At 40.3% G+C, this 21,440-nt stretch overlaps 1 long non-coding RNA gene across 3 annotated transcripts; it reads left to right on the top strand.

Annotated features, from left to right (window-relative positions):
- Positions 1–575: 575 nt before the first annotated feature.
- On the top strand, positions 576–16,893 carry LOC112971778. Of its 3 annotated transcripts, XR_003255456.1 has the most exons (5): positions 576–1,010; positions 1,257–1,433; positions 4,009–4,142; positions 9,527–10,297; positions 10,773–16,893. It is a non-coding gene; the product is annotated as an uncharacterized LOC112971778 (long non-coding RNA). The 3 variants fall into 3 exon arrangements; XR_003255454.1 differs by having other exon boundaries at positions 576–1,433; XR_003255455.1 differs by lacking the exon at positions 4,009–4,142 and having other exon boundaries at positions 576–1,433.
- Positions 16,894–21,440: the final 4,547 nt, after the last annotated feature.

Genomic DNA, 21,440 nt, shown 5'->3' with positions numbered 1-21,440 from the left:
CCCGTGTTGAAGGAGGAGTACATGCAGATCTCCCTCTCGCTGCGGGGGAAGGACCAGTAGACGATCCTCCGCTGCACCGGCTCCGGGATCCGCTCGAAGCGCTCCTCCACCCGCTGGAAGGGCCACTTCTCCGCCACCTTGCGAGCCGCGATGTCCAGCAGGGACTCGGGGCTCTGGGTCTTGCCGAGCGGCAGCAGCCCCAGGGCGGCGGCGGCAGCTGCAGAGGAGGGTCCGGCGCAGAGCGCCCCGCTGCCGGGTCCGGCGCCGCCCGCCCGCTGGCCCGGCCTGCACCCCGAGCCATAGCCGGGTCTGCAGCAGAGGCGCTTCGCGGGGGGAGGGAGCTGACCGCGCTCCGCCATGATCGCGCCGCTTCTAAGCGGACAGCGGAAGTGGCTGTACCCTATAAACGGCACCAGGAAGCGAGCGAGCGGCCGCGAGCGCCGCGCGCCCCGCCCCCTTTGCCCTTACATGGGCTCGGGGGCGTGGCCTACCGCCTCACCCACGGCGAGGGGGCGGCGGCGTATGCAAATAGACGCCACAAACATAAATAGAACGGCCCGAGGAAGGTTCGCTCCGCGCGCTGGTAGGAGGGGGCGAGGGGCGCGCGCGCTCTCTCGCCTGCCTCCGGCTGTGCGAGGCGGGGCGGGGACGCCGTGCCGATGTGTCGCCTTCTTCTTCCCCGCACCCTCCGTTGATGTCAAGCGCGCAAGCCCGGGCGCGCCTCGCGCGCGTGGTGGGAAAAGGGGGTGGTGCTGGCGGCGCCCTCAGTGCCACCATGTAGGGAATGGAATGCGGGGGCGGAGCCGCCGCGGCCTCAACCCGGTCACCTCTGCTGGGAAAGCCGGGTTGAGGGGGGGAGGGAGCGAACGCAGAGAAATACGGTAATGACACGGGAGCGGCGGCGGCGGCCTCCCGGGGGAAGGCGGGGGCTGTTCCGCTTCCAGCCTCTCAGCCGGGGCGCCGCCGGCGCTGGAGCTGCGGCAAGACGGCGGAGACGCGGTAGAGAGCAGGTGAGAGGCGCCCCCAGCCGGCTCGCAACGGCTCCGGCCCCGCGCGGGGAGAGAGAGGCCTGGGCTTCGTCCGTTTCAGCCCCCCGCTGGGGCAGGAGCCGGGGTCGTTTTCCCCACGCGCGACTGAAACAGCCCTGGGCGCGGCTCTGTGGGGCGAAGCCAGTTTCAGGTCGCCCCCGGGGCAGGAGCCGCGGTCGGTTTCCCCACGCGTGACGCAAACAGCTCCCCCCTCCCCCGCCCCTCAAGCTCTCCCGTCTATCAGAGGCACTACGGTAGTCGCGCGGCCCCACGCGCGGCCCCGCGGCCGTTACTCCCGCGAGGAGCGCGGGGCGCGAGCTGGACGTTGCTGCCTCGCTCCGCAGATGGTCCGGGCTGGAAGCGCTCCGGTAGCCCAAGGTGAAGGGCTTGGTGCCACAACTCGCAGTGAGTAAATTGAACGCAATTAAAATATTATGTTTGCCTTGGTGTTGAAAGATCCCTTAAAAAAAAAAAAGTGATATTAACCATCTGTTCTGGTTAATTTTTAGCAAGTGTGTATAATGGGTGTAATGCTTGCAGTTTCCACAGTGTGTAAAGTAAAAAGGATTTTTTTTTTCAGGATCCACTCAAATAAACCATTCAAAAGTCATACTAGCTGTCCAAATTAAATGTCCTTCCTTGAAAAAGAAAACACAATAGCAGGCTCAAAATCAGAATATAAGACTCCTAAATAAAACGGAGTAAACCCCAAATGAAATCTGTGTTCAGTTACCTCTGCTTGCAGCAGGGAATAATGGATACAACTCTAGCCCTAATTACAGCTGGGCTGCTGATGCAAAATGTTATAGAAATACCACACAGGAAAGATTAGGGCTAACTAATGAAACTGATAACTTTTTTTTTTTCCTCGTGGAGGGAGACTTTGATATAACCTTATTTTAGAACAATCAACTTTTCTTCTTTTGAGTGGAATTAAACGTTCTGATAAACCTTACCTTGAAAATAGCATTTTTTAGTAACTTACAGTGGAAAAAACACCTATATGTCTTGCTTCCTTTTAACAATGAATAGCAGTTGCTGACATGTTATGCAGAATCCATAGTTTGAGTGCCTTATTGCTTCATTTGCTCATGTAGGCTAAGTTATCCAGCTGGACTGCATTTTCCATGATGCAATGCAACTGTGTAGTTGGGAGGTGCACATCAGGGGAGATGGCTCCATCAGGGAATACTGCTTCAAGGGTGTCAAGGGTGTCAGGCATAAGATCTGGGAAATACAAATAACATCAAGCTAATTTGAAACTTAATACCTATTTTTGTTTTCACCAAAAACCTAGACTAGGGCAATAATTTATTTTTTAAACAGACGATTGAATAGTTTTGCAGAAACTGCATTTTCCATTAAAAATGGATGAGAAATTCAGTCTACTTTATCAAACTTGCTGATTTAGATTTCTAGAGAAAGATCGGTGGAAAACCTGACAATGGCTTAGAATATGCGAGTATTGGCTTTTTGGTATGCTACTAAGCTCTTAGTAGCGTTGATTTGTAATTTCTCAAGAGAATTTTCCTGTGGCTAGGAGTTGAACTTATTTTGCTTTTTTGTTACCATCATTTGCTCATATTAAGAAAGCAGTTAATGGTTTTAAACAAAATTTAAACTGCAGACTAACAGGGTCTAAACTATGTTCAGCGTACCTTATTTTCTGTATATTCTACAACTTGTTTTTTTTCTTTGGTATCATGAGAGCTACCTTCTGGAAAGGAAATGAGTGTAAAGTGATGCAAGGTGCTTCCCAAGTATAAATAATCACTCTTGAGGCATTGGTTTCACAAATTTGCAGACACTTTGCTAGGATGTCAGCTGGCTTTTCATCATTTTAGGCATGTATCTTCCAAGGGATCTACTGCATTTATATACTTAACTTGACTAAATTTGGGGGATATTTGGGAGCCTGAACACTGCAAGCAAAAAATGAGGACATCGTGTTTTCTTTTGCTATTAAAATAGTATTGACTTCAGTATTTCTGAGAGTAGAGAAAAGGGAATGTAGAAAGTAAGAAATGAACAACTTTATGATTGCCTATATATATATTTATATATATGAGAACAGAGGAAATACATATTTAATTTTGTCCCCATTACTTAATCTTTGTTAAGAATTCTCCACATCTTGAAGCAATTTTTCTTCTGTGTTGTTCGAGCATTATTTCTGTTTTAAACAAGTGTCTAGCAAGTCAGTAAAAATACTCTTCTAAATTGGGTAATGACTTGTTCTTTACCAAGTCTTAGCCACTTGCTGCAATAAAAATAACACCCTAATACCACTGGAAGAATTCTTCATGTCATAATAAACAAGCTGTACACTAAAAATTGAGAAATAAGAAGAGTGAGAAGTATGCCAATGAGAAATAAATATCTATGACAAGCAGAAGTAGCCTGTGAGTCAATTATTTCAACTTAGTAATTTTTCTACCTTTTCAGATCTGGGGAAAATGATAATAAAAAGTTGACATAAATCCTAGAGAAAAGCAGATGAAAAAGCCCATAGATGCACCTGTTTCATTCATCTACACTCAGCAGGAATAGCTGCTTTCCATTAAGTCTATGAATATTAATAGCTACACAGGATGCTGCTTAAGCTTTTTTCTTTTATGGGCTAGGGAGTAAATGAAGAAGTAATGGCATCTTTTTTCTTGAGGTTATGCTACAAGCATCAGGTGCACTTCTCCTGTGCTCCTTCTGCGTTGATGTACCTGTACAACAGCGGTAGCACTAACAGCTTACAAGTTGTAATCTAAACCTGAAGTTCCTCTGTCCTGCCAGTGTTGCCCTTTGAGATCATTTAGCTCTCTGAAAGCAACTGGGAAGTAACGTTAATCCTAGGGAAGAAATTAAGGTGTGTTAAAGCCATACCATAACTGTTAAATTTATAGTTAGTTTTTCTTTCACTGGATGCTCTTTTGTGGGGAGACCTTACTGAGCATTCATTTCCTCTTTTTCTGCTTCATGCTTTTAGAAGGGCTGTATTCCAGAGTTGCGCAGAGAGGAAAGAATGGCCGCAGAGCAGCAACCTGAACTTGGTTAACATCCTGCACTTAGCCAAAGGCTATTCTGCAAGCTACTTGGAAATACAGCCTTGGCAACAGCTCAGTTAAGCTCTTTCTTAATAATATTTCAAAGCACTAGGCCACTTGTGATCATTTTCAGTCATTGCAGTAACACATACAAGGCTTACGTATTCTATAGGTTTTGCTTATTTAAAATCACATACAGCTGTACAGTTGTCTCTGTAGGAAGTAAAAAATGATCTGTATGTAGAAAACTCTAGACTTCAGACAACTGAGTGCTGGACAACACAAGTCACCCTGGTGGTTGAAACTTGTCTGGAAAGATGAAAACAAGAACAATAACCATTAAGGGGAGACATGCCATTACTGCATTTAAGTAGAACAAGAATCCAAATTCATGCTTTGCATGAAATATTTCTAAACACTGGGAGGGCAGGGGGTCAGAGATGCAGAGGAAAAAATTTGGGAAAGGAGGCTGAAATTGGGAGGATGTCAGAGCTAAAGCTTTAAGAAAAATTACTAAGAGTTAATTAAAAGTTTAATAATTGAGTACAAGAAAGGCTGATGGGTATACTGAAGCAGATGAATTTACAATGCTAAACACATCTTTTTTTTCAATCTGTTCCTTTAAAGTTTTTTTCAGATAACTAAGCACTTTAATTCCTGTAAGAAAGCTATAGATATTATGGATTCCAAATGTATTTATTGATTGAAAGCTTGAAAAATGATGCTGTAGGAAAAGGCAGCTAATACCACTACAGTTTGTGTCAGTTGCATGAAGTTCACAGTTATCAAATTCTTTGGGAAAACAGACAGCAGGGATGAGAACTGATGAAGTGATCATCTTAAGATTGTAGGTGGAGAAAATAGTGTTATTTGATCAATATCTTCAGTTTTTAAATTTTTTCTTAAATAGCTTTATTCACTGTGTTCAGAAACTATTTTTACCTATTAGTTAAAAATAGAAAGTCTGCCTTTAAAAGCCTTTTAAATCAAACCAAACACTCTAGGATAAATATTGCCAGTACTTTTAAGACTTTAGAGTCCTTCCATTAAAGTGAAAATAAACTAGCAGCACTGAATGAGCCCTTTCAAAATGCAGCTTTTTATTCTAATTAAATTCTGCAGTGATTCCAAAACCAGAGTCAGATGCTGGAATATAAAAACATTTAGGAAAATGTACTTAAAATACTAAGCATGCTTTACCGGTTTTCTAGAATAGTGTAAAGAGACAAACATCTTAATTTGAGCTAAATCCTCTTGACATTCATTGCTATGTCCTCTGCCTTTTTGTGGCTTGATACTTGACTTATGAAGTCATTCTGAGATGGACTGAAGGGGAGGGCATTGTGTAGGCCAGAGTCCCAGAGCTGTGTGAATTAATACTGCTCTGTATTTCCTCAAGGAATGAGCACATTCAGTTTACATTTATTGAGAATAGACCCTGGGAATGAATTATTTCTTCCTTATAAGGAGCCTTGTGTTGGGATATCTGTTGGGACAGTTTAGCTCACTACTGAGTTACTAGGGATAAAAGCATCACTGTTGCAAGTAAAGTGAAAGTGTTCAAGTGACTCCTGAAAATTAAACATGTTGAACTGATTTAGAAGGTTCAGAATTTCAAAGTCTTGGAATAGAGGAATAAGATCATCTCACCTTTCTTTGGAGTTTTAACTTATTCGTTTAACATTTGCAAAAGTCTAAAGCAGAAAATTCTGTCTCTGAGAGGAAGCTGGAGTTAACATCACTGTAGATTTGTTGTGACCTTCTACAGATCTAAGTTGCAAAATTTTTGAACTCTCAAAGTTAGAATAGTGTTATTCCTCTTGCAAATCTTTGTAAACTTTATTTTTAAAGGTATATATTTTTCTAGGTTCAATATAAGTTTGCCAAAAACTTTTCCATCTAGGTATGTTTTTTTTTCCCCTTTAATGCAACTACGTACACTTAATTATGGTAAGGTGGTTGTGAAATCCAAAAAATAAAAGCAAAAGATTCCTGAAGCTTTAACCTGTTCTGGTGTCACACATTCTCTCCCAGAAATGTGATAGACCAATTCAGAAGTTAATCAGTTGCAAAATGCCACTGATCTGTCTTCCAACATTTATAGGAACTTCTCAGCATATATAATGTACAGATAGTGAAGTACTGTTTAGTCAAAATTATGCTACTGATGGTCTAAATGGAAATATAATTGGACTGGCTTCTTGTGGATAAGCATTCTACACTAACAAACTTACTTTTATCACCTCTAGCTTCCTCCCTTTAAACTGCACCACCACTTTAGACTTCTTTGTAGTAGATCCTACCCAATAGCCACTGGGCTATGGCAGGCAACGTATTTTTGGCTGGAAGCTCTACATAAAGAAGAGCATGCAAACCTCAATCCACTAATGTCAGGAACAAAAATCAATGCTTATCCAGATGCTTTACCCAGTTGCTTTACCTGTAGCAAAGAAAGAGAAAATGACTACCCGCACAACTGTAACTAAAAATACTCCAAAGTCCATTTTTTAAGTGCTGGTAGAATAGCTCTGAGAGAAAAGAAAAAGAAAAAAAGAAAAAAACTCTTCTTCCCATCTCAGTAAGCCTGAGTCCAGATTCATTTGTGATGGTGAGAGCGCTGTACTTACAAGGAAACAGGTTAGATCTGCCAAAAACTGAAAAGCTATGCTCCCTGCAGGAGTTGAAGCTCCTGCCCTATGATGTACAGATGTGGTGCCTATTTGTAGGGCCCTTGCTGTGCTGCTGCCTCTGTGTCTCCACCAACCCAGCCAAGACAGCAGTGCAAGGAGAAGAAAGTACAGCTAGTTAGCCAGCAATTGCTTCGACTATTTGCCAGTCTTCTGTGAACTGCTCTGCCTTTATAAATGATAACTGAGGACCTGCAGAAGTTATGGAGGCAGAGGAAAGTCAGACATTGCTCAGCAATATTAAAATGGTTCCTGTTTAAACAATCGTCATTCTTTTAAAAAGCTAGGTACAATGTCTACTTCCTCTAACTTAGTCACCAGTGATTGCATATGGCAAACTGGGGAAACTGCGTGAATTTTCTTAACAATTCATTTATGCTTTGATTCCTACTGATTGTTAAATGCTTAATTCACAAATATTCAAAGAGTATTAAACCAGCCTGTAGCTTTGCTGGAGCTGAAATACATCCACTTAGGATTTGTAGAGTAGTCTTTTCTTGGTTGTATCAGAGACAAGCTTGCAAGGTAGTGGTCTAGCAGCTGGTTCCCATTGTGCAGTTTTAGCCCACTCAAACTGTGGTCACAACTTGGGGTAATTGAATCTGTCTTCAGGTACAAATTAGACAAACCTACACTCAAAATTTCTCACAGGAAACAGAAAACCCAAGTAGTATTGTAGCTGCTCTGTGACACAGTGCCCCCTGGGTTTTTTCAGTTGTAGGACACAGTGAATACAGTCTGTGATGTGGACTAAGCTCTTTATTTTTCATAAAATAGTTTAATGAAGTACAAAGTCTTATTCTGTTTCTCAGCCTATCTGGATTGGATATAAGGGCTTCTTTGTAACTCAGACACTCTGTGAAATAAAAGACTGAGACTTCCTGTATTGCAGAAATGTGCCATCGTGTTAAGCTTCATTTAGGCAAAGAGAACAACATGGAAGAATAATTAGGAAAGACCTGATGAGAGGATATAACCTTTGGGGGATTTGTTTTTACTCTCTTCAGTTTTCATCTTCTACTTCTTGTAGCTGCATAGCTGTATTTGGTGTCAGCTCCATCCTTAAGCAAACTGCCATTTAAAAGCTGTGGTATTCTATCAGATTGGGTTGAACTAAGTAAAAACTTTGGCATTTGGCGCAGGGCTTAAAAAAAGTATTAGAAATTTTGTAGCCCAAGTGCTAACTAGAATGATGTATGCTTGTTTTATCATGCTATTCCTGCAAAGCCAAGTGACTGACCTGTGGGATGCTGCATCCCATTGGAGCAGTTAACTAAGTTAAACACAGTTTACCAATGAGTATCTTGGGTGATCTTGATATGCTTTTACTTTATTTTACACTAACTGTATATATTTTCTTTGTATATTAGTCTGTTTCTATCACTTCTTTCTCTTTCCCATATCCCTTTGACAGTGACAGTTCAGTGTAGAAACAGACATTATACTTCTTTTTTCTAACTAATGCCCCCTAAACATTTCGCCCACTTATGTTCCTACTTCTTATTCTTCCTGTTCCGCAGTCTTGGAAATTGTATGAGAGCTAATATCTCAGCTAAGCTTTGTAATCAAATTCAGAAGATAGTGATAAAATATGGTTAGAGCTCTGCAGTAAAACTTTGTTAGGAACCCCAGTACTACTTTCTACTTCAGTAGCTTCAAAGGTTTCATTGGAATCCCTTTCTTGGAGCAGGGCTTTAATTTTTTTCCACTGGCATGTGGCTAAACAGCATCCAACTTTTGAAGTTGCTCTGAATAGAAAGGGAGAACATTCTTTTTCCTCTTCTGTGCTCCAGGGATTAAGATGAGCAGAGAGATATGCCTCCACTGCACTTCTACACTTGGAATAACAGTGGCACAATGTACTCTTACTTTTCCAGAGTGTTAGTGCTTTGAGCCTCTTCCATGGGGATATTAGAATCTGCAAGAATTTGTCAGTATTTCTCAGTTTTAGCTATTGAAAAGGAAGGGACTTCTTGATACTTAATATGTATCCATGTTTCTTTGCTTAAATAAATTGGGTAGGACTCATGGGACATCCATTTTATTGCTAGACACTGTCCTCTACTGAGCTGTATTTGGGGACCTTCAGAAGCAATAGATAGAAGCACTATTTGTGGTGTGCTTCACATGCTATAGGAGATACTGTGTCAGGCTGGCTGCAGGCTTAGGCAGATGTCACCATCAGTCACCCTAGGGATGCTGTGATCCATGAGCAGGAAGGATAGAAATCTGTTCTGGTGTGTTCATGTAAAATACATTTTTTCAGTTGTTCCAAAAAATGGAGGTTCTGGGTAGGGACAGGTCTCTGTGAAGCCTCTAAATTTATTGAGCTGTGATGGCTGCAGTGAAGGTCCAATGCTATATTACTGATCTCCCCAAACTGTGAAGAAGGAAGAATCTCTCCAGTACCCTGAGTCAGAACTGCTTCCCAGTTAGTAACTTGCATACGTGCTTCTCAGAGCTTCATTACAACCAGTACAAAAATCAACTTGTTCTTCTGTGGTTTCAGTGGTTCTGAGTAGCAGCAGCAAAGCCTGGCAGATGCCGTCCAGTTTTCACTTTGCTCAGGGCAGCAGCAAAGGCACCAAAGCTCTCCAAATGCAAACTTGGACAGCCAATACTGCATCAATTTCCACCATATTCTGACCTTTCAGCTTATCTTTGCAAACATAAAGGCATTGATTTTTGTATTTTAAAACAAAAGTTTACCAGTTGTGGTTGAATGGCTGTTTTTCATGTTCTGTAGTAAAGCTAGAGATTTTTTTTTTAACAGGAAAATAAGAAATCACTAGGGAATCGGTCAGGAGTGGAAGAACTGAGGAAGAGAAGGGCAGAAGTAATGCAAGCAAGATTTGGAGGATGATCTAGCGCCCAGCCCTTTGCCAGCTCCACCCTCTAAATGGCATTTGCTGCCAGGGAAATTGGATCCACCCTGGACTGATTCTAACATCAGGAAAATCCTCCTAAAATAACTCTGGGCCTTACAAAAGTTGCAGTTTCCTCTCCCAATAACTGATGCTGTGGTGATGACCTCCATCTGGTACTCATGAGTTGTAGTCACCACATCTGTTAAGGGGAAGAAGGCAACTTTTTCCCTTTGTTCAGAATCTCTTGCCTTCTCTGCAGTGATGGACCTAGGAGTGAAAAATTGTTTGCTGAGTTTGAGCACTTCTTGAAAGGAATGGTATCCCCAATATTAGCAACTTGGAAATGAAAATGCAACTTCTGTTTACTCAGGTTTTTAAGAAATGTAAATGAAGAGGAACCACTTTAATAGTACCTAGGGATCAGTCTAAATTCCATTATTGCCATTGAATGTGGGTTTATTTCATACTGTTTACTAAACTGGGAGTATAACCATGGCAACATTCATTACACACTCTGTATGGATCTGCCAACACAAGAGTGAAATTAGCAGTCAGAAGACAACTGTTTGAAAGTGGCTTGAGAGCTAAAAATCATGTTTCAGACTACAGTCAGGATAATGATAAACTTCAGCATCTGCAGAGTGAACATTATGCAAAACTTACTACTTCATCTTAAGGTAATCTCACCAAAAGTTTTTGTGGTATCATTTGTATAGGTCTTACCTGTCTAAGTAAAAGCATAATGATATAAATACATATATCCAGCTTTGATTCTGACAAGCCTCATAGCATTTTGCGTGAAGTACACCTAAAAATACAAATGCTAATAACCTTTTATGCTCAACTGTAGTTGGTTGGATGGTTAAAATTACTTTGCTTGGAAAATATATAGGATTACAGTTCCTAGACAAGATGAAGGTTCTACTTTTTGCATATAAAGAGGTGAGGGGTGAATGCAAATAAAGAGAGGAATGTAATAGGAACTTTCTGAGTTAGTCCTTTGCTGTCCCAGGTAATGTATTGGTTAACTATTGATATCGATAAACTTAATCTAACAGCTAACTTTGTTGTTGCTTGTTGTTTCATTGAAGTGGTGGTCTAAGAGAATGAAGCTGACTGAATAATAGCTTGTTTCTTCATGTCTTTCCACAGGTCACTTCTTTCTGAAAGGAACATAATCAATGTAACTACACATTTCTTATTGAGAGTCATACCAGCTGTTGCAAGTAATGCTGAACAAAAATATTTCCCTGGTTACTTTTGCCTGCACTTTTATCTGTGGCTAACTTCACTGTTTTTGTTTAATTCAGTTTCATCTTTTGTGTACATCTGTCACATAAAGACATATGTTTCTACAAATAAGCTTCATAAATCATTTAGGAGATGTGTAGGAAAATGTAGAACTACTTTTAACTAACTTTTATAAGTTGGCTAGATTTTAAGCTGACTCTGCCCTTTTAACAGATGCTCAGAAAAGTGACTGTTCTTTATTGCCTCAGCATACCATTTTGGGATAACACATCAGCCAGTCTGATGGAATATTTTATGCAGAATTACTACTTCCTCTGAGTCAGTGGTGTAAATGACAATTACATCTGCAAAGAACACAGCATCATTCATCTCCCTTGCTGCCCTCAAGACTAGAAGTGATACACTTAGGGACGGGTATGTTAATCCTAACAATGATATGGATCTATAGAAATGATGGAATTGTCACTAGGAAAACGCAAAAGACCAAAACACTGAATATTTGTTCTGTTTGGCGCATGTGGGTAAAAACTAATTTTTTATCACCTCACAAGGAAGGAAATGCATCCTACTCCAGCAGTAACTAAGGAGCCTGTTAGCCATCAAAGTTAGGTTTAAAGAACCACATTCAGATAACTTTCATTATCTATTTTTAAACTGACTGAGCAGCTCTCTGATTTGTTATTTTCTGTAAATTAGAAACACAAAGGCAATCCGGAGGACTTGATGTAGCTAGAGTAGTCACAGTAAAAAGGGTAAGTAGGACGACCCAGACGTTTATTCGCCATCAGTCTAACACCTATCTAGGCAAAATAATAGATAACTCATACAAGTCGTATCAGTAAGCTTTTAAAGGAAGTCAGTAAAATTAATGTCAGTCCATATGGGTGTATGAAAAACAGATGTATTGACCCCATTTTTATTAAACAACACACTTGATAGAAATAAGTGTTTATGTAATAGCAGTGTTTATATAATACTTAGACTTTTGCAGACATTTTGACTTATTGCTGCATGACACTTTTTATGTATCATGCTAGTTTAATCAATATGGCCTGTTAATTAATTGAATATTGGTTAACTGACAACTCAAAATGAAACAGTACATGAAGAATTCTAACTAGCAAGTATATCCATACAGGGATTATTTTAGGAATTGCTTTTAGCCATGTGTTATTTAATGTTTGTTTTAAATGATATCCAAGATTTACAGAGTTATTAATGATAGCTCATAGATGACCCAAAAGATTGGGGATGTAATAAACAACAAAGATAAGTCACTGATGCAATCCAGATGACTTTGTTTAATAAGTTGGTTGCAAGCAGACAAGTGTTTTGTGGCTAACTGTAAAGTAATATATCAGTGAACAGTGAAGGCAGCCTGTCCTTTTTACCTGTTTATTCAATCTGCCCACCAAATACCAGCACTCAAGAAAGAACAGAGAGGACCTCCAAATTTGGGAGCCAGCTGAACAAGGTGTTTTCAAAATACAATTCCCTAGAAAACACTGCCTCTTATTTTAGGGGAGACCAAGCCTCTGACTTGTTTCCCCAGGTTTCCTTGTGTGTATCTTGACTGATCATCTCTGAAACACGCAGTTATGTTATATGCTTACACAACTTTATTACGGCATCTCAGAGTAATGCTGTAATATTCCCATGCTATAGATTTACTCTACTTTTGAACATTATCGAATCAGTCTTTTTTATATGTATATGATATCATTCAGGACTACATTTCCATCTTATCATCAGCAAGCGTATAGAGCATGTTTTTCCCCTGTGCAAACAATCCCCATGTTAAAGGCTCTTTTAGCTCTGTTACTGGCCCAGCTTATACAAGGCAGTATTAAAACTAGTGGATCTCTGAAATAACGTATGTACTGTTCTTTCCATGTGCTCATTCTTCTATGGCCTTCCAAGCTTCACTAATATCAGAGTTAGAGCTCTACGAAATCGCTCTAGATCATTTCTGAACAAGTCTGTTGATACAGCTATAACAAATTTCACATGGTCTAATCACTAATCATGTTAGGGCAAAGTTAATGCTGCTTTTGCCTTTTTTCATTTTCAGAAATTTGTGTTTTGCTGGATTTAAGAAGAACAGAAGATGCTAGTTGGGATTTTTATTCTGTTAACCAGCTTTTTTGTTGATTTGGGGATTTGGAGGAAAAATGAAGGGGTGCAGAGGTAGCAGGGGTATCAAAGGTAACAGTGAATGAACTCCTAGATATGGTGCTGCGGACAAAAAGCCTCATGTAGTTCTTGGCTATAAAAAGAGAAACCTCTAGAGACTACAGAGACAATTAGTTCTATGTTTGGCACTGAAACAGTTTTTGTTGGAATTCTTTGTCCAGTTCTAGGATTTAAGAAGAGTGTTGGTAGGCAGAAAAGGTTCAGAGAAGAGCCAGAAAAATAATTGATTCATGTGGCATAGAGTAAAGGATGGAAGGAAGTTTTTCTGTTTGGTATATCAGACATAAAAGTGTATTGTCTGCGGTCCAAAAGTATCTGCAATGAAATAGAAACTTGATACCTGGCTTTCAGTCTAGCTGACAAAGACATAACAGGATCCAATTGCTGGATGTCGAAGCTGAACAAAATCAAACTGGAGTTGAGTGGTACAATTTTTCCTAAATGATGAGGAGTAGTTAACCATTGGAACAGTTTGCTGAGAATTTTAATAGATTTTGTGTCTCTGGTGGTTTTAACCTCAAGAGATGTCCATCTTAAAAGACATATTCTAGCTGAGCTCAGAAATAATCCAGGAAATCCCAGTGACTTCTGTGATGAAACAGATCAGCCCAGATGTTCACAGAGGATATTCTAGCCCTATCTGTGATGTGGAGCAAGGCATTTTTGGTTCTTCCTTCAACTCTGCTATAGGCTTACTTCAGTTTTCTACCTATGGATGCTAACAGTTGTACTGTAGCTTTCGTGCAGCTGCAGTAGTCTAAGAAAGGGTACAATCATCGATGTAAATGGTATAGTACAGCAAGGGAGCCAGACTGCAGAAAAGCCTATCCCAAAGATGTACACAGAAGACAGTCAGCCACACATGGAATTTTAGCACTTCTTTTTCCTGCCTCTTCCAGTTTCTGAGCAACAATCTTGTGAATTAATAATGCATCTGGTAGTTCCATGCTGTATATAAGCTTGTGGCCGTATACAGAAGGTAGAATACTGTTTTTGGATTAACAGTCCTAGTTCACATATCAACTGATTTATTCCTGCCTGATTTTAAATGCACCAAGGAAACATATAGACACCTGATCTTTTGAGTTGCCCAAAATTCACAACTTGAGTTTGGACTCTTGTTTACAAAGTGATATTTAGTCCTTCAAATAAAATGTACAAAAGTAATTAGTAACATTTGCTTATCATTATTTACAATAACCCATTTCCCTCTTTGTACATAGAAAATTAAAACGATATCATTGCTTAGCTGAAAATTTCCTTTCTCTGAGCAATAACAAATGCAAAGATCCCTTACAATGGTTACTTCAGCCCTCTTGCAGCTTGGGGCAAAACCACATTGGCAGAAGGACAATATCCTGTCTCTGATGGCTATGAAGCCTCTCTGAACTCGACCTGAATATGAACTTATACAAAAGGGACCTCTGTGCAGTGACAGGAACTTGAAAAAAGAATACAATTACGTAAGATGTTTAAAATAAGTTGGGAAACATGTTTGAATGAGATCAGCATTCCAAGTAGTCCCTAAAAAGAATTGGATATTTGTATCTCTGTTCAGTCTTTTTTTTTTTTTTATGACTGATCATCTGAATTTTCTATTAAGCTTCCTCCAAGCTGAGACCTTGTACCTGATAGCAATCCATCTTACCAGCCTTTTGGGGCAAAGTTGGCCTTGGCACCCTGCACAGATCTTCTAAACTTTAAATGCTTTGATACTGGATTTAGGAGATTTGTATAGGATATCAAGGGATGTGTTAAAAGAATTGCATTGTGGAAGGGCCCCTGTGTTCTCCTGTCCAGTGTTGAAGAAGCTAATAAATTGAATGGTCTTAAGAAGTCAACAGAAAGAAGAGTGCCAGTAGTTTCCTGAAGGTAGTAGGTAGCATTGGTCACATGGTTGTTGCGGCACTGACCATAAAGGAACTGCACTGACTGCTGCCTTTGGTAGGAGTAGGCTCCAGTGCTTAGTCTGTATTCAGTTGAAGTGTATTTCCAGGTAGGCTGCCAAACAGAGTCACATTTACTAATAAGGAGACTCTTCATTCACTTTGAAGGGTAGCTTTTCTCTGTGACATTCTCATCAGACTGCCTTTTGTATTCTTTGTAGTTTCACTGGTCATTGATATGTCACTGCCTCCTCATCCACTGAGGAATCAGATAGCTGGTTGATTATACTTAAAAAAGAAAATACTCTGAAAATCTACAGCTAAGCAGAACATCTGATTTCTAGTTAGGTCTTATATTATAGGCCTGAATCTCAGGTGGATTCAGGTCTCATGGTTCCATGCCTGGGGAACTCCAGTTTTGGATTTTGTGCTTCTAAGAATCATCTTTAACTTGGGATCTTTGGGGTCCCCTCTGCGGTACAAACTCTGCCCAGCAGCTCTCACTGAGACAGGAGACTAAGAGTACAACTGTCCTGAGACCAGGCCTTAGCCCCTCAGCCTCCAGTTGATTTTGCCTTCTCGCCTCTCATGCTGTAGTTTGTCTTGCAGCAAAGTCACAAGAACAGATCTTGCAAAGCAGCTTCTCACATGCACTCACTCAGCACAGCATTTGCTGGTGTACACACAACTATACTTGACTATAATTTCCCTCTTTCTCATAATTATCTGAGGAAACAAATTTTGGTCTGTGTCTGTGAGGAGAGGAGGCAAAACCTTCTCCATCCTCCTTTCAGCAGTTTTGCTCTCTGTCTTTGAAGGAGGTCTCTTTTCTGAAAGAGCCCAAGTCTTTTGAAAGCAGATTCAGCATCTTGTCTGCTACTTCTGATGAGATTTTCCCAGAATATGCACCAAGCTTATGTCAGAGTGCTGCAACACAAGTCAATTGTTTGTTGGTACTAGTAGCAATCCAATTGCTCTAGCAGGCTGAAAGTGTTCCTGGTTGCAGTACTCTTGAAGGCTGGTTCAACTTCATAGATATCATCTTGCTTCTGCTACAAAATGGAGAGTCTAATCTGCACTTTAAATTACAATGAAATCATATCCACAAACTGGCAGTCATTCCCCAGACTATCACACCTTGCTTTTAACATATGGGCTGACTGACACAATCAGATCGAATGATTTTCCAGTCTTTTTGCTGTATCCACTAGGCAGCATTTCTCATTTAAGATTCCTGTAGTGAGACTGGATCTTCAACGATAGCTCAGATTCTCATCTGGTGTAAATTATCATAGTTCCAGTTGACTTCAATGGATTTGATAATTTATACCAGCTGAGGTTCTGCATTTGAAAACCCTGTAATGAAAAGCAGCTGCTATTATAACTAACCTGAAAAATGATAAGTGCCTAGTATGTGCCTGAATCTAGCTATCTTAATAGCTGTTACTCATCTGCCAGCAGACCATTGCATACTAGAGAATTAGAGTTCTCTGCCCTGTGTCCTGGTAACTGGCATTGTGTCCTGTATTTTAGCAAAAATGAAAGTTGAACAGAGACTACCATAATCCTTGACAGCAACTTTGCCGGGAGACCCAAAAAGCCAACATTCCTTTGGTGAAGCCTGTGAGTTTGGCTCTGCTAGAAGCTAGTCATATCTTCATACTGACCATGAACATTGCACATTGTTATGTATGATATTTTAGAGCAGCTACTTAGCTTTATCACTTTAATGAGTTTTACTTTTTATTTCTATATTCATCTTCAAGCCAGATGAACATTACTCAGTATTTAGTATCCATTTGAACTTGTAAAGAATATGAGATTGCATAGACATCAACTATCTATATCAAGAATATGGTAAGAATTTGTAAAATATTTTTAGAAAACATGATCTCTGACCTATTCCAGTGTGTGATATTGCCAATAAAAYGTCTGTCACTGTATGTTTGAAGAGAATGTGTCTTCTTTATTTATAGTTCTTGATTTACTGGAGTATGTTATGCAGTTTTGCCTGTAAGAACTATTTGTACCATAAAGCATGAAACTGTTTCCCCAATTACTTTAAAATTTATATACAGTTGTGCTCTTTCTTTTAGTAACAACAGCACATAGATCTAAACAGCCCCCTTTCTATAAATCACATTCAGACCTGGTCCAGACAGGCTCTTTGACTGCTACTCAGTGGGGACACCTTTAGTGAATGACAGAAGTTTCTGTCAATGCTCAAAAACCCTCCTCAGCAGGTTAGTGAGAAAGAAAAGGTTCATTCCAACTTGTTCCTCAGAAATCACTGGTCTGATTGTCCTTACATTTTACAAAGACTTTACATCCATCTGGACCCAAAAGTAACTTTTTTCCTGGTATGCACGAGTTGAAGCATTGATAGATAACAAAATACTGGATTATAGGAAATGAGCTTTTCTGTTCTTTTCCTGCTACCCAAAGCTCATCTTCTACATCTCTAGAGCTTCATGTTTCCTCTGCTATCATCTCTTCTTCATACTACCCTAATACATACTTTAAGAAATCTCTAGCTAGCTCCAAGCCCTAAAACCCCCATTTATGGTGTTAGGTGTGGGCAAGGGGGGAGCATTTTTGCTTTTTCCTCCTTAATCAAATTCACTTAGAAATGTGTAAACAAGTATACGTTATGACTCACCAATCCAAAGAAACTAGCTGTTTACATAGAGTGTTTACGATCCTAAATTGTGGGAGGTATTTTGATAGTGCATGTCAGGTCCTACTACAGTAGAGGAGCCTTGGTTAAGGGATCCTGGGTTAGTTGCTTTAGATAGCAGTTGTAGCAGCATCATCCAGTAGTGCCTGGTACCTGCAAAAGAAACACATTTGCCCTTCACAAGCCTTTTAGAGGTGCAAACATAAGCATGACAAAAATGACCCTGTTAACCTTAGGTAAACAAACTCCACTAAGCACAGGAAAAGTGTCCTTATCTTTAGGTTGGTGGCAAAACTTCAGCAAGAATCTCCCCAAACTTAGCTCTTTTCGCCTTTTCCCTGCCTCCCAGTGCCTTTACCCTTGACTACTGTCCCCTTTTGGGTGACTCCTTCATCTTACTGCAGAGGGAAAATGTCCCCTACCTCTGCCAAACTGTATCTGCTTTTCAGCTCTTACATTCCTCACTCTTCTGTGAGGCTCACTGCCATCATTCTGATCCCACTTAGGGGACTGTATAAAGTAATCACAGAGGGCAAGAGAAAGGGGAACAAAGACAAATAAATGCATGGAGAACATCACCTCAGTGAGTCTGCAGTAAGCCTGAGGTGTGTTTGAACTAGCCTGATAGTCTTCTTCCCTTGGGAGTATTTTATATAAACTCAGAGGAAATAACCAGAAGTACAGTTATTTTTACATTTAGGGTTTACATTTTGTAAACATACTAAATATTTTGTTTATGCAACATGTATGTTTGAGGATAGCTTTACTCACGAGAAGAATATTTCTTCTACATGTGCTCTGTAATATGCTATTTAGTTTTTACAATCACAGAATCACAGAATGGTTGAGGTTGGAAGGGACCGCTGGAGATCATCTAGTCCAACCCCCCTGCTCAAGCAGGGTCACCTAGAGCACATTGCACAGGATTGCGTCCAGGCGGGTTTTGAATATCTCCAGAGAAGGAGACTCCACAGCCTCTCTGGGCAACCTGTTCCAGTGCTCTGTCACCCTCACAGTGAAGAAGTTTTTCCTCATATTCAGATGGAACTTCCTGTGTTAATTTACAATGCTGCTATGGATAGATAAATGGTGTATGTTATGTGTTGTATGTTATGTGTTGGACACAAATATGGCAGCACTTGCATTATCTGACATGCTGGCAAATTGATTTGAATTTATTTGCAGCTAACCAAATTGCCATATCCAAAAACTGATCTTAATTATGGATATTCAATTTTGTAGGATTCCTGTATTTTGTAGATTAAATAGCTTCTTATGGCAGACAGGGATTTGGATGATAAAATATAAAATGAGATGCAGTACCCTCAACTTCAAGTCAAGTGAAGTTATCTTCACACGTTTACCTGAACACCTCTCCATGTAATTATAAAAGGCACTGAAATAGCCATTCCACCCAGCTGCACATACAAAAATTAAAACAATGTCCTTTTAAATTTTATAAATAGCAAGTGTATCAGAAATAAGAGGACTGACTGTTAATTAATGTGTCCCTCTGCTGTGAATTATCATACACTAAGGGCACCAGTTGTTGGTTTTTTTTGGTTCAAATTGTGCCAACTCTGCATTCAAGGGATATTCACAGTCCTGAAGAAGTACAGGCATGGTTTCATCTGAGCGACAACTACTCAAGTGGAACAGCAGTGCAGCCCTTACCTTGGCAGCTGGGGAGGAAAGGGCTTGTGCTCCAGCAGTCTTCCGGGGGGGGGGGGGGGGGGGGGGGGAGTGAGTCAGCACCAGCTCCTCCCACACAGCTAATTTTGCAGCCAGTCCCTCTTTTTGTTTAAAATATATTAGCTGGGGTGTAATCAAATGCTTCACTATTTCCATCAAAAGTCTTACAAAAACTGTGCCAAAAACATTTTGCCAGGCTGAACTGTGTGAGATTTTACTCTGGTCTGTGTCTCTTTCAGGCCAGCAGTGGAAATACAACACACAAACTTGGAAAGGGCAAGCTGGGAGCAAGGGTCTTGGGTCAGCTGCAAGCCAGGAGGACAGAACAGATCCCTGGCCCATCTTTCTACCTTTCTTCCTTTTCTGAATCAGTTCTGTCATGTGTCTCTACATGTCATCCGATTTACTTGATTTTGTTATTTCTCCTTGCCACCTGATATCCTTCTCTGCCCAGTCTCCCTTCCACAACTATGGAGCCTTATTCCTACCCTCTTCTGTCACTAATTTCGTGTCAGCGCTAGTTTACACTGCCCTTAAAAAGCAGAGAAATAACAACCTAAGCAAAACCACAGTCTTACTATTCGTGCTTTCCTTGTGATCCTGCTCCTCCCTGTTCTGGCATACTCCATTAATCTTGGGCTAGCCTACAAAGTTTGTTGACTATGTTTTGTCAGCCATGCTCACCACTGCTGTTGGAACAGTTACATCTACAGTCTAGAATAACACCATTTGCCTCAGTGACATTAGATCTCATGTATGAATACTCACCTCACCTAGTTTGAGCAGTCCCTAACACCAGCTCTGAATGTCCCTGTCTTTTTGGTCAAAAGTTTAAAACTCAGAGGGGCTTGAGTTCAAATTGATCCTTCTCTCCTTTAAGTAGCAGTGTCATTTGAAAAAAATGTGTAGGTCCTGTCAGCCTGGGAATGGTATGTGAACATCAAGCAGCAAGACTTGGGCACTGCCTTCTCAGTGAGGAGAAAAGAGCAAAGCAACCCAGCTTCACAAGACCATAGCAACTATATCTCTGACCAGGCCTATTGTTGTGTATCCAGTAGAACAAGCAATCCAATGCTTTCCTCATCCTCACATCCAGCTGCCATCAAAAACGTACACTGTATGACCCAAAATGTTGTCACTACAGTTAAGGACAGGCATGGCATGACATAAGAGCTACCTTATAATACAAAACTGAGTTTCACTGAGAAATTGATATTGTAGGAAAATAATTTCCTGATATTAAAAAAATTTGCCTCATGGAAGGTTTTTATGCTTATTTCTAAGTAATACACAGTATCTAATATACTGTAGGTACATAATATATCTACCTATCCAGTACCAGCCACAGCACGGGAAATGCTGACAACCTACTCATAAGGGAAATGTATCCATCAGATAGCGGAGCTTTGGTACAGTAGCATGGACCTTTATACAAAATGAGAACATTCACAGCTTTCTTTATATACAGGTGTTGAATGCCCTCTTCGCTCATAAAAGTTCAAACATTTTAGAAATCCTACTAAGCTCCCTGCTTTAGAAGCAAAGCACTCTTTGCTCCCTCTCACTTTGTGGAAGTGAACTCCAACTGCTACAACCTGTCTATCATATAGCATGTATTTCCCTTAGTAAGTTTTCTCTTTGTTGCCCTTCTGGTTTCACAATCTGCTTCCTCCTTCTTGTATCATGAAATATTAAATAAAAGAGGCTCATTTCTCTCCTCTGTAATTTTTGTATACAGTACAGAAATTTCTATTGTATCTTAGATCTGTCTCCTCCTAAGCATTGAATTGTTTTCTATCTCTTCATACACAAGCATTGGACTCTAGTAATTTCTAGAACCCCTATTTTTCTGTCAGGCTTTTTAATCTTGATAGATTTTGTTTTTACGTTTTTACTTTAAAACAGGTAAAAAGAGAATTGAGCATATTATTTCAGGTGAGGACACTCAGAAAAAAGCATAAAACCTTCCACACATAATCTGATCAACACACTTACAGCTAGCTCTTATCTAGAGAGCTGGTTTTATTATTAGGATCCACCTGACTTCAAGCAGGCACAATTAAAGAGCATAACAGGAAAAATCAAGCTGAACTGACCTATACACTGATTTTTTAATTAATT

The sequence above is a fragment of the Apteryx rowi genome, unplaced genomic scaffold (genome assembly GCF_003343035.1).
Source record: "Apteryx rowi isolate R43461 unplaced genomic scaffold, aptRow1 scaffold_456, whole genome shotgun sequence".
NCBI classification, from domain to species: domain Eukaryota; kingdom Metazoa; phylum Chordata; class Aves; order Apterygiformes; family Apterygidae; genus Apteryx; species Apteryx rowi.
This window is presented reverse-complemented; position numbering and strand designations above follow the sequence as displayed.